Source organism: Pseudorasbora parva, chromosome 19 (assembly GCF_024679245.1).
Source record: "Pseudorasbora parva isolate DD20220531a chromosome 19, ASM2467924v1, whole genome shotgun sequence".
Taxonomy (NCBI): domain Eukaryota; kingdom Metazoa; phylum Chordata; class Actinopteri; order Cypriniformes; family Gobionidae; genus Pseudorasbora; species Pseudorasbora parva.
The window spans coordinates 18928821-18942554 of NC_090190.1; positions in this window are offsets into that span (position 1 = coordinate 18928821).

Genomic DNA, 13734 nt, shown 5'->3' on the forward strand with positions numbered 1-13734 from the left:
TGACAGATTAAACTTTCGACGTATCCGGTCGGCAAAACTCCGAACACATCTTCCCTTCTTAAGAATGACTTCAGTGCCATTCTTTGTTATTTTCTCGGTCAAAGTCGCGGTCAAAGCTGATTCGAAGGCCGCCATTCGCCAGTTTTTGTGTTTACTAGAAGCACATGCACGCAACTCAGCCGTCATTATATTAAGCCCCGCCCACCGACTCCATATACTATGTCATTGGCGCGACCAGAGTTTGGCGTTTACAGCTCATAAGTGAATTGAGAGTTGCTAGACGACACTCGTGGCAAATTAGATTTGCTGCCGCTAGGGTGCGTCTAGATTTCTAGGCTAGCTGTTTTCTGCATTGCGAAAGCAAATCCACTTTGTGTGCTCTTCCAAAGGATGAGGACTCAGCCTCGAATTGATACGGTAAAACTGACGCCATTGTCAATGTTTGTATCAATAGCTACATTTACTTGGGCACTTTTTGCTTCAATCTGAATGATTTCATTCCAAATAAATCTGAACGTAGTGTTTACATGAACGTTTAATAAAGTGATCGGGTTGATGAGCGCATTTATATGGCACAAGCTTCTGATCGAATGTGCACATTGCATGAATATAGAGTTTCCCACTGTTTTTAACCACCTTCTTTTTTTCTTTAAAAACAGACAATATTGTTCTATTTTGGGTCCTAATAAGCGACGACGAGCACATAATTATATTTATCAAGCAGTAAAAACACCCATTCCCACGCCCAAAACAAAGGCGTCTGTGGATGAGAGTCTGAAACAAGGACTAGTGGGACGTTGTCCTCCTCTACTTCACAGACTCTGAGTGGAAAAATACTTTTAGAATAACAGGACAATCATTTATGCCACTTCATTCAACAGGAATAACTGCTCGTTCCGCACATCATACTCTATTTCTACCTCACTGCACATGCGCAGTACTCCCCAGTTTCCTTTGACCGGATTACAAAAGGAATAAACCACCCCTTACAATCCAAATTACATTTTAATCAGATCTGGACAAATAATTCCAATTTGTGGTCACATGTGACTCTTTATTCGGATTGTGCTACTAGGCCGGTTATGATCGGATTAAACTAATGTCAATACAAGTTCTGAGGAAGCCTCCAGAGCTGAAATTCACTTATAGTAATGAGCCCCGTTTCCACCAAAATTACCCAGAACAATTTGTACCAGGAACTTTTTTACAGGAACTTTTCTCCCCCCCCAGACCTGCAACTGTCTGCGTTTCCACCGCGATCTAAAGTTCCGTGAAGATAAGGCAAATTAGTCCGGTGATGTAGGACTGCGCGCGACTGCTCCTCCAAGCCAGTGACGGACAGTAATCATTTTTTGCGCGACCGCAAAAATGAACAAAAAATTATGACATTTTTTGTACCGATTGAAAAATTTAGTGGACTGTTTACATGAGACGTATCTAAACCGATCTGGTGTTTACATGTGATGACTTTCAATCGCAATCATTTTGTCACATGCAGTTTGTCTGCCGCATCAAAAATGTCAACGCTGTTTTCTCCAGCAGCTGGAATGTGTTAACTGTAGCCATAGCAACTCTTAACGGCCACCAGGACTAATACAGTATTATATAAGCTATTTATCTGTTGTAAAGTGTAATAATCATCTCAGAAAAAAAAATCTTCTGTCAGGCGCAGTTAAAGTAAAAACTTACTTTAAAAAAACTTAATATACGCTGTGTCATTATTCCAACATTATCTTCATAACTTACGGGAAAAAAAGTTTACCCCTTTAAAAATTACCTTTCTTCTCTTGTCAACATGAGCGCGGTAAGGACGCACACTTAAAAGTAATCGGTCAGGTCGTTTACAGGGTGAAAAATAGACTGTAAAAAAATTAATAACAAGTATGGAAGAGATTCAAGCTGTGCTGCTTTTGCTGGTTATGTATAGGTTTACTAAAGAGGAAATTAACAACGACAGAAAAGAGCACTAATATGCAGATTCAGCAGCATGCAGCATATAGAGAAAGCTTGTAAAGCTAGATTTAAAATGACAATGTACGGACATTGCAAGTGAGATGGCGAACGCGCGCCATCATACAGACAGCAAGACTGATATTTACTGAACGTAGACCGAACCTCGCAAAAGACTTTTAAAAATGCTGGTTGAAATAAAATGCTGCGTGAGCTCAACCAATCAGCATGTTCAGCGCCCAAGTCCCGCCCTCGAAAGTTCCTGAACTTTGAAAAAGTACTACCCCACGAACAGGGCCGTTTGGAGGGGGAAATATTTACCCGGAACTTCGTTTAGCCTGGTTCCTGTGGTCAAAACACACCGAGTACCACCCAAAGTTCCTGGTTCCTGGGTAAAGTTCCTGCGGTAGAAACGTGGCTATGGATGTTTTGTTTCTGACATGTGCTGTTAGTCGTAGACCAATCACAACAGACTGGGCCATCTGACCAATTAGAGCAGAGTAGGCTCTGTTAGGAAAGGGGGTGGGGGATGTTTAGAGATTCTGAATGTTTCAAAACTGTGACAAAAGAGGGGATTCTACAATGTATATTATGAAAAAAAACGTTTTGCATGTAAACCTATTGCAGGAGACCTCCAAAACAATATTAGGAACCTTGGCCTCACGTTATATTAGGTGGCCTTAAGTACTATGTACTTACATCAAAAAATAAGTACAATGTACTTACTGTGTTCAAATTGTATTGCAAAACACCTTTGCTGATATTGAGGTGGGATACGGGTAGAGTTTGGGACAGGTGTGGTGGTATGGGTAAGTTTAAGGGTAGGGTCGGGTGTAAGGGAAGTGCCAACTGTGTAATTACAAACGTAACTACAGAAATTAATTACAGACATAATTACATGCAGGTATTTTTAAAAATGTAAGTACAATGTAAAAACATGTATGTACAGAATCAATCAAATTATTAATTAAAATGTTAGTACATAGTACTTAAGGCCACCTAATATAAAGTGGGTCCGGAACCTTTGAAATAGCATAGTAGGGACAGTTTAATGTACATTGACAGTATTTCTATGAGCTTTTGCAATGGAAAATGGATTTAGCAAAAGCTGTCTTGTAAGTTCTGCAGTAACATGTACAGTACAAACCCAGCTGAAGTGTTGTTTGGGAGCTGTACTGCACTAGCCCACACAAACACAAGTGACGCAAATGCAGTATTTTCTCCCGAGTGTTGCTCCTGAAGTCCCAATAGCTGACAGTGTCATAATGAGCAGCGATGCTGTGGGTAGGAGGGCTTCACTCATGTCAGATATACAAGCTAATGACACACAGAGAAAGCAAGAGTTATGTCCAAACATATATCTTCAATCAAATGAGTCCTGCAGGCAGACCGCACTGTGGATGGCATGACCATCTTAAGATCCACGCAGAGATGGTAATGGTGTATGTTCATGCATGTGAAACGGAAAAACCCAGTATACCGCATGTGAAAGTTTAGACAGCCATGCATCCAAGTAAATGTGATAACACACATGATTACACACAGTAGCGCTTCTGCAGAGACTGTTTGATCATCAACTTCTACACTAGCACCTGAATGGTGTTAGTGTGTAAGCATCGTGTCTCTTCGGCGTCTGCTACCTGTAAGCACATCACCGTGGCAGTTTTGAGGACTTCAAAATGTACGGCAGCTGAATGAAAAAGGCTTTAAAGCCACACAGCAGAACTCATTTCTCATTCCCCAGCTCTTGCAGGGATGCTTTGCAGGGTCTCATGGCTCAACCATTACATTTTCGTAGACTACAGTAGCCTGGATTTGGCGCAGTGGTATTACAGATACATTAGTAGTACAGGTTTCTGGCTGGTTAGCATGGCCTCAGTACCACATATTTTACTTAAAAGTCAATCTCAATCAAGTTAAAAACATACTTGAACAAAAGTACAAAGACTTTCACATGAATGGAGCAGTTCACCTCCCTAAACACTAGACAGTGGATAGCAAGTAGGTGTTTACAGGGCAATAAAATATATTATTATAAGCCCTCTCTAAAAAAAATAATAAAAAAATTCATCGTTTTAGAGATAACATCCTCAGATTTTATATGAAGCATGATCAGACTTGCAGCTTCAGCTTCCACCTTCCTAATATTGTGTTGGTCCCCCTTTTGCTGTCAAAACAGCCCTGACCCGTCTATACATGGAGCTTTACTAGATCCCTGAAGGTCTGCTGTGGTATCTGGCACCAAGATGCTAGTAGAATATCCTATAAGTACTGTAAGTTGCAAGGTGGGGCCTCCATGGATCAGACTTGTTTGTTTAGCACATCCCACAGATGCTCGATTGGGGAATTTGGAGGCCAAATCAACAATTTAAACTTGTTGTTGTGCTCCTCAAACCATTCCTGAACCATTTTTGTTCTGTGGCAGGGCACATTATCCTGCTGAATGAGTCCACAGCCACCAAAAAAATATTCTTTCCAGGAGAGGGTGTATCTGGTCTGCCACAATGCTTAGGTAAGGGTGGTACGAATCAAAGTAACATCCACATGGATGGCAGGACCCAAGGATTCCCAGCAGAACATTGCTCAAAGCATCACACTGCCCCAGCTGGCTTGCCTTCTTCCCATAGTGTATCCTGGTGCCATGTGTTCCCCAGGCGCACACTCACCCGGCCATCCATGTGATGTAAAAGAAAACTTGATTCATCAGACCAGGTCACCTTCTTCTATTGCTCCGTGGTCCAGTTTTGATGCTCACGTGCCCACTTGTGCCGCTTCCGGTGGTGGACAGGGTACCCTGACAGGTCTGCAGTTTTGGAGATGTTCTGACCCAGTCATCTAACCATCAAAATTTGGCCCTTGTCAAACTCACTCAAATGCCTGATTGGTGTATATCTCCATTTTAATAACAGTCTTGAACTGTAAACTCTCAAAATTTAGAATTACTTTTTTGTGTGTGCTGAATCTTAATGGTAAAACATGGAAAGTCGTTGCTTGTGTCTACAGTAGATACTGTATATTTACCAGACAACTCAGTCTAGGAAATCTACTGTAATTTAAGTTTAATGTGTGAAAGGAGTCTTTTTCTCCCAATAGTGTTTGTGCCAGTAAAGGTGAATGTGTTCTGATTTGGACTAAACAGTGATGGTTGAGTGTGTATGTGTGTGTTCTGACTGTCATGGCACAATATAAATGTTTGGTTGATTCTGTTGCTTTTCTTCAAGGCTGTAGTCTTATTCAATTAAAGTGAAGTTAGAATACATCAAGAGTCACAGTGAGGATTAAGTGAAATGTAAAATGTGACGTGTGACAGGAACCCAGGGTTTGATTAACATTCAAAACATTTGTATTGTTTTCGAGCACTATATATAAATAATATATCTAATGTTACAGTGCAAGTAAATAATTTAGACTAGCTGTTATAAAAAATTTCAGCCACAGAAACACAGTCCATGAACCATTACGTGTGAGTGAACAAATGAATAATGTGTCTTGTTTGACAGAGACATTGCCAAGGTTACTGACTGCACTGAACAATTCACAGCCAGAGATGTTTCACGCTCCAATCAGTTTTTAATCAAATTTACATGTTGATTCAAATGTTTTGTTTTTCTACAGTAATAGAGATATTTAATCCTTTTTTGAATTAGTGCCATAGTTCCTGCCAACATGTCTTACATGTTTTTGCTTGATAATTTCTTTTGATAACTTTTGACTATGTGTTAAACTTCCAACATCTTGAATAGATCAAAGTTGGGTTTGTGGTTCTCTGTTTAACAATAGGTAAGCCGTACTTTAAAAATAAATATGGGCATCAATGGTTTCATGAAGAATGTTTAATATTCATGGAATCTTTCCATTCCACAAAAATATTTTATAGCGGAAAATTGATTATTAAAATGTTCTTTGAATTAAAAGGAAAAATGGCTAATTTAGTTTGCTTAAAGGAACAGTTTGCTTAAAGGAACTTAAGGGGAAAAAAAGTTTTTTATATGGCATTGCTGCAAAAAAGAAACAAAAAGAAAAAACCTTTTTGAAGCCTTTATTTGAGTTTAGGCTGAGATTTAAAGTACACATTAATATATTTTCATTTGAAAACATATCTTTTTGAAAAAACAAAATCCCAAGTGAATCAATTTGAAAAAGTATTTTGTATTGTAGTGTGGACTGTGAAACCGAAGGGATGTTTAAAAATGATGAGTCATGTGATATGTACAGTGTATCCGGAAAGTATTTACAGCATTTGTTCCCCCACATTTTATGTTACAGCCTTATTCCAAAATGGGTTAAATTCATTAATTTTTTTCTTCAAAGTTCTACAAACAATACTCCATAATGACAACGTGAAAGAAGTTTGTTCGAAATCTTTGCAAATGTATTAAAAATTCACATGTATATAAGTTGTCACAGCCTTTGGTGCCTTCTTTGGCACCGATTACAGCCTTTTGAGTATGATGCTACAAGCTTGGCAGACTTATTTTTGGGCCGTTTTTTCTCATTTTTCTTTGCAGGACCTCTCGCTACAGAGCCTTTTTCAGAGCTTTCCAGAAATGTTCAGTCGAGTTCAAGTCTGGGCTCTGGTCACTCCTGTTGAAAGATGAACCTTTGCCCCAGTCTGAGGTCCAGAGGACACTAGCAGGTTTTCATCAAGGACATCTCTGTACATTGCTGCATTCGTCTTTCTCTTGATCTTGACTAGTCTCCCGGTTCCTTTCACTGAAAAACATCCCCACAGCATGATGCTGCCACCACCATGCTTCACTGTAGGGATAGTATTGGCAAGGTGATGAGCGGTGCCTGGTTTCCTCCAGACATGATGCTTGCCATTCAGGCCAAAGGTTCAAACTTTGTTTCATCAGACCAGAGAATTTAGTTTCTCATGGTCTGAGAGTTCTTCATGTGACTTTTGGCAAACTTCAGGCAGCCGTTTAACTGAGGAGCGGTTAAGAAGGTTCTCCTCTCCACTGAGAAACACCAGAGCTCTGTCAGAGTGACCATCTGGTTCTTGGTCAGCTCCCTGACTAAGGCCCTTCTCCCCTAGTTTGGTTAGCTTGAGGAAGAATCCTGGTGGTTCCAAACTTCTTTTTCTATTTACTGATGGTGGAGGCCACTGTGCTCACAGGGACCATCAATGCTGATTTTTTTTTGTACCCTCCCCTAGATCTGTGCCTCGATACAATCCTATCTCTGAGGTCTACAGACAATTCCTTGAACTTTATTGCTTGTTATGTGCTCTGACATGCACTGTTAACTGTGGGACCTTATATTGACATGTGTGTGTCCTTCCAAATCATGTCCAATCAACTGAATTTACCAAAGGTGGACTCCAATCAAGTTGTAGAAACATGATCCACATGATCAGTGGAAACAGGAGCACCTGAGCTCAATTTTGAGTGTCATGGCAAAGGCTGTGAATACTTATGTACATGTGATTATTTATATGTGTATATATATATATATATATATATATATATATATATATATATATATATATATATATATATATATATATATATATATATATATATATATATATATATCTCGAGGCACAATGTATATGCAAACATTTCAAACAAACTTCTTTCACATTGTCATTATGGGGTATTGTTCGTAGAATTTATAAAAGAAAAAATTATCCATTAATGCTGTAACAACAAAAGGTGGAAAAAAAGAAGCGTGAAAATTCTCCGGATATATACATTGTATGTATGTATGTTTGTTTGTCCTGCTATTATGCCTGTTATGTGCTATTAGCTTTCACACTGTTGCTAATAAAATGTTATCCTTTACACTCTTCATATAACAGTACTGCAAAGATGCCAGAAAATATTCTTACATTTGCATTTGATCAGTTGTGTTTTAGACGATGACGACTGTGAGTGAGTGTGACCTGGACGCATCAGTAAATGGTGAGATATTTTGTAAAATAAAATTATCCTGCCAGAAGAATTGCGTGAGACTTTCCTTGATGCCTGTTCCGTCTGAACTTTTATGAGGTTTTAGGCATGCACATTGCACACTAAGGTAAATTTATCGGTTTATGATGATGAAACTTTTGGAAAATGCTAGTGTGGACGGAGAGCGATTTAAAACGAAAATGCAGTTTTCAAATGTATCCGGATTAATATAGACGTAGCCTCCTTAATGGTTATGGCAAGGCTTTTTGATATATCATGATACACTCTCAGAAAACAAAATGGTACAAAGTGGGATGGTACCATTTAAGTGCTAATATGTACATTTTTGGTAATAATATGTAGCGTTTAGGTGAAAATTATGCACCCTTTACCTTTTTTTCTGAGAGTGCATTATTAAGTGATTTTATTTCAGAGAAATAAGCTTTAGCCCTTCTCATTTGCATCCACCTAATGAAAAATCAAGTTTTGCCACTGAACAAGTCATACAGTTAGTTTAATGTAGTGTGCTACAGTGTCCTGCAAGTGGGCGAGAAGCTGTGGAGAAGCTGATGAAGTGTTCTGTCATAATGCTACCATGTGCTTCATGGTCTGATCACAATGCCCAACCATTGGTTATGTGAAGCTGTGCAGTTTTAATGTATTGTACAGCGTCTCCTGTGCTTGTTAAGTTGCTCTCTCAGCTTGTCAAATGTTTTCTTGGCGGTGTCATAACGGCGTCCTCTGAACAGCCACTGTGAGCTTGACAGTTACACGGACCATTAGATCCTTCACTGGACACACAGAAACAACACGGATGCTTTGAAACAAAACTGCACAGAGCTTGTGCTACTATTATAATAATGTATGATATAGCTATTTTAAGTTAAAACATACTTATACATAGCCTACTGAACATACTTATAATAACTAACTGGGCAATAACCAAGTACAAATATTTAAAGCCAACGGTTGGGTTTGTGCATATTTGACCCAAACATGGGTTTAAACAACCCAGCCTTTTATTAGAGTGTAAGGTTGTTACTAGTAAGTTTAATAAAACTTCTATCAAAAAGTCAATAAATGTGTTTCACATCAAAAGGTGAATGAATGAATTGAGCTCTTTTAGCTGTGATTTTTGCTATGATCTGTGTGTATTGCATGAGCAATTATTGTAAATATGTAAACATTTTTAATTTTTTCAAAATGAATTGCTGTGTAAATACAATTTAACCATGCTGTACATCACACTGAGTATATCAGTGCAAAATAATTGAATATGAATAGCATATTTTTTTTATATTTAAATAAAATCTTTTTGTCATGCTTGTCTGTAGAACTGAATGTGTTGCCGTTTAATTGTCTGTCTTTCTGTCTGTCTTTCCAGGAAATCTCAAAAATACTGTCATTCTGTTGAACTGATTATGAAGTTGAAGTCCAGTGCCGAAGGGAACTTCAGCTATAATGAGCTTATCGTCTCATTTGTGTGTCAACCCCAGAGAAACTTGCAGTGAATATCTACACTGTTAAAAATCAGAAGGTTGTGTGTGTATGTGCAGGACACATTCTGAACAGACAGAGCAAACTGACCTCCTTAGGATGTGTTCCCACTTGGTTCTTGGTCTGGACCAAAAACAAAAAAAAAGAGAAAATAATAAATGTAGTCCTGATTCGTTTAGCCGTGTTCATAGTGTCATTTTTTAAGACCAAACCTAAAGATAAACCAACAAAACAAAACAGAACTGGCTAAATGTGCTCATTATATGTGCCTGGCATTTTGACTTACTGAGAACTTGTGAGGAGTTTATAAGATGTGTAAAGTCTCAGGAATTCCTCTGTTGCACATATGCTCATATGGCGTGTCTAAAGCTCATAATGTGCTATGTTCCTATGATGAAAAAAAGGCCCTCATCTGGTGACATCAAGTCCTGTTTTTGGTTCGTTTAGATGTTCTGTGTTCGTATTTCTGTCACCAGGGTTTGTTTTGAAGCAGACCGAGACCAAGATTTCAGGGGTCTTAGTCCGCTTGTTTTGGTGTGCAAGAGGGTTTGGCAGCGTTCACACTCAAATGAACCGCACTAACAGGGCAATCATAAATTGCATTTATTCATTTAGCAGATGCTTTTATCCAAAGAGACATACAACTGATGAATACAGGAAGCAATCCATCACGAAGAGGTGAAAATTCACAAAAAGTGCCTGAAATACTACATTTTGGGCATAGAGTAGTTTAGAGTAGCATAAGCTAGAATTGGGAGGGAATAGACGAAAAATGTCGTGTTTTTTTAAGGTGAGGTAAAGTGCTCATGGAAGAGATTTGTTTTCAGCTGTCTTTTGAATGTAGTCAGTGATTCTGCATTCCGGATGGAGGTGGGGAGATCGTTCCACCAACAAGAAACAGTGAATGAAAATGTTCTGGAAAGGGATTTCATAAGCAAGCGTCAATGCCTTTAACTTTGAAGCAGCGAGTGGTAGCCAGTGCAGAGAGATGAAGAGAGGTGTGACATGGGGACATGGGCGCCAGCGTTTGTTTTTAATAAAACTAAGCTTGCCAATAGTGAACACACCCTTAGGCTATGTCCACACGGCTCAGACTGGCTGTTCATGTTATCTTTTAAATGGGGCAAATATCAGACAAAGCTAGCATGAAGCATGCTTTCATACAGACGTACCATAAAGGTTACTGAAGTCAGCATTTACACGTTCATTTAGAAGGTTATGTGGCACGGACGCAGACGAGGATGAGGAGAAAGTGGGCAATGATTTTCGTGCAGTTTTTTTTCCTGACTAACTTCGCTGACATCTTCAATATTCAAAGAACTACCGGTATGTATCTTGGGAGTGATGTCCATCAGTGCAGAATTATGAAAGTCAAGTGACATAAAAGTCGCATGAATGACTGTTCAGACTGAGGTCGCATTGCAAAATATCAACAGCATTCCATTTGCCTTCATGAATTAAGTGTCTCAGAGTTTACTTAAGCAGAACGATTCCACTTAAATAACCTCAGATTTGTTTGAAGGAATGGGCACAAACATTTAAATAAAATCTTTATCAAGTACTCTGATGCTTTCACACTATAATTAATGTCAATGGATTTGCCTGCCTTCACGAGGACTATCAAATGGAGAGCCAGTGATGTAGACAACCGTTATAGTTACTGGTCACGGTGCAGTTCCTTCATGAAAGCATCAATCCAGCACACACACAGGCTCACACATATGGGTGGGTTGTAAATTAAAGGTTATAAACTTGTCCGTGTTGTATCTTGCCAACTTTAACCTTGAATTCATCATCTGCTTTTTATTTGGGGTAATTTTCAGTCCTTGCTTGTGTGCTCATAAAAACGTATACATTAAAGGGAGAGGTCGTTCATCATTTATTTACCCTCATGTCATTTGAAACCTGTATGAGGTTTTTATTTATGAGGTTTTTTTTTTTAACAAATATATTTTTAGTGTTTTCTTGGACATTCAATAGCAGTCAATGGCAACCAACAATTGTTTAGTAACCAACATGCATTCTTCTCAAAATTCTTTATGTTCTAGAAGAAAGTAAGTCAGAAGACATGAAGGTAAGTAAATAATGTCAGAATTTTCCTTTTTGGGCAGTCACCTAAAAAGCAAGACTTTATTTAATTTTAAGTAATGTAAAGTAATGTAAATTAAAGTGAATTATTATTAATTTTCACAGTAATGGGTGAATGCTGTGTTGAACTACATTGTAATATTTTCTGGAAAATATAAGTGGTATTGTCCAAGGCAGAAGTCTCTTCAACTTCTGGAGGTGCGGTGGGTGATTTTTAGGGAGTTTTTATGTATTTTCTTGGCGATGTGTTAGTCAACAGAGGCCACCCCCAAGTCTCCATTTTCTGTTCTTTATATGAGTTGGGTCCCTCCTTCCCTTGTCCTAAACATTTCTGATTCAGTGCCTGCTCTAAAAATGATCAAATTAGCCCCATAATAAGGGTGTACTTAACCTAAATTAGCACTAATGAATAATTAGCTCTTATAACTTCATCACATCGGTTAGTTTCCTGTTAGACTGAACTGCTGGGTCAGACGTCACACTTGCCTGTTATTTTTTTCCATGAACTGTCGTATGCCTTTCTGTAGCTCAAAAAGCAGAGCGTGGCACTACTGTAGCAACGCCAATGCCATGGTTTGAGTGAATGAATGAACTGATAAAATATGTTGAATGCAATGTAAGTCCGTTTGGACAAAAGAGTCAAATACATAAAACCGTGTTCCTCAGATGCAGAGTTTAGTTCCAAGCCTAATCAAACACATCTGAACAAGCTAAGGTCTTCAGAGTTACTAGTAAATTGCAGGTAAGTGAGTTTGATCGTGGTTTGATCTAAACTCTGCAGGAGAGTGGCCCTCCGGGTCTGGATTTGAGGAACCCTGCATACATTTAAATCAAGCACATATAGTAAATGCATGTTTACATGCAAGAGTGCACACATTTAAATATGCAAAAGCAAATATACGCATACATGCTATTTGTTTGACCATGATGATGAAGATGATGTGTGTTCTTTCAATGGTGTGGTAACTAGCAAAAAATATTATCCCTTTTGCTTGATTTCCATTTTCAGTAGCATACAATGGCACAGCGTGAGATTTCCAAAACTATTAGATAAAGATGTTTTAACGTGCAATTTATCAGCATAATGCAGTAATGCAACACAATGGCCATTTAGACCTCGCCATGTGATAGCTTTTCACTCCTTTTCATTCCACTCTTGGGAAATGTCATATTCATAATGACTCTGCGCTTGAGTGCTTTCATGAGGCTGTTTCTTAGTCTTTTGTCGGAGGTCTTGAGGGTGAGTTGACGACTGATTTCCGCTCTTTAACAGACGTCTTGATGGAGCTAAAATGAGCGGTGGATGGAAAAGTGGAGTGATTGACAATGTAAAGTGAATGAGTCACTTTAACGCTTTGCTCACCAGATGCAAAATGGGAGACTAAAATGAAAATTGATTTGCTAATTTGCAGGGGGAAAAAATCTGTGAATTCTGGTGTATTACATTGTTATTATGTTGTTATGAAATTGTAATATAATAATTCAAAATAACTAGATAATGCTTTAATTTCAGATTCTCATTTTTCATTTTTTATTTAATTTTTAGACAGTTATTGTGCAAACTCAGAAACACTTCAAGATTAAATCCTGACAGGACTATTATTCCATCACATTAGGCACAGAAAATGAAACATATGCACATTATACAAGCGTGACTGAACAGGTTAACACTACTGAGTGTCTCCGCTTGCTTTTGGTCTGACAGTGTGGATGGTAAATCTTCCTTCAGTAAAACTCTTGATTCCGAGAATGATTTTACTAAAGGTTTACTAGAGTTTAGGTTATGTTTAGGGTACACACTAATGGCCAAACATGGGTTACTATGTAAACATGACGGCAAAAATGGGCTGGGCTGAAAGGGGGCATTGGGAAAACCTGTTTGAAAGACATTAAATACTTCTTTAGAAATGACTTTAAAGATGATAAAATCTCAAGGCTCTCTCTGTTTCTTTGGTAATTCTCACTGGAGATTCTCACCCATTTAATACTAGGAGGAAGTGTATTAAATTAGATGAATGGGGCTAAAGTCTTGAAAAAGTCCCATTGACAATCTTTGGATGACTCTATCAAGAGAGTATTTGGAGTGACAAACAGCCCCAGTTGAAGATGTAGATGAAGTGTTTGCCCGAGTTGCAGAGCCGCACACCATGCTGACCCCTGTCCACCTCCAAAAGCGACAACATCAGACCTGGACAACGGAAGGTGGATGTTAATGTTATGCCTGATCGGTGTATGTAGTCGATTATGTAGTACAAATGGAACTCAACCAGAATAAGTATTTTGCTATTTACAGCTTTTGACTGCT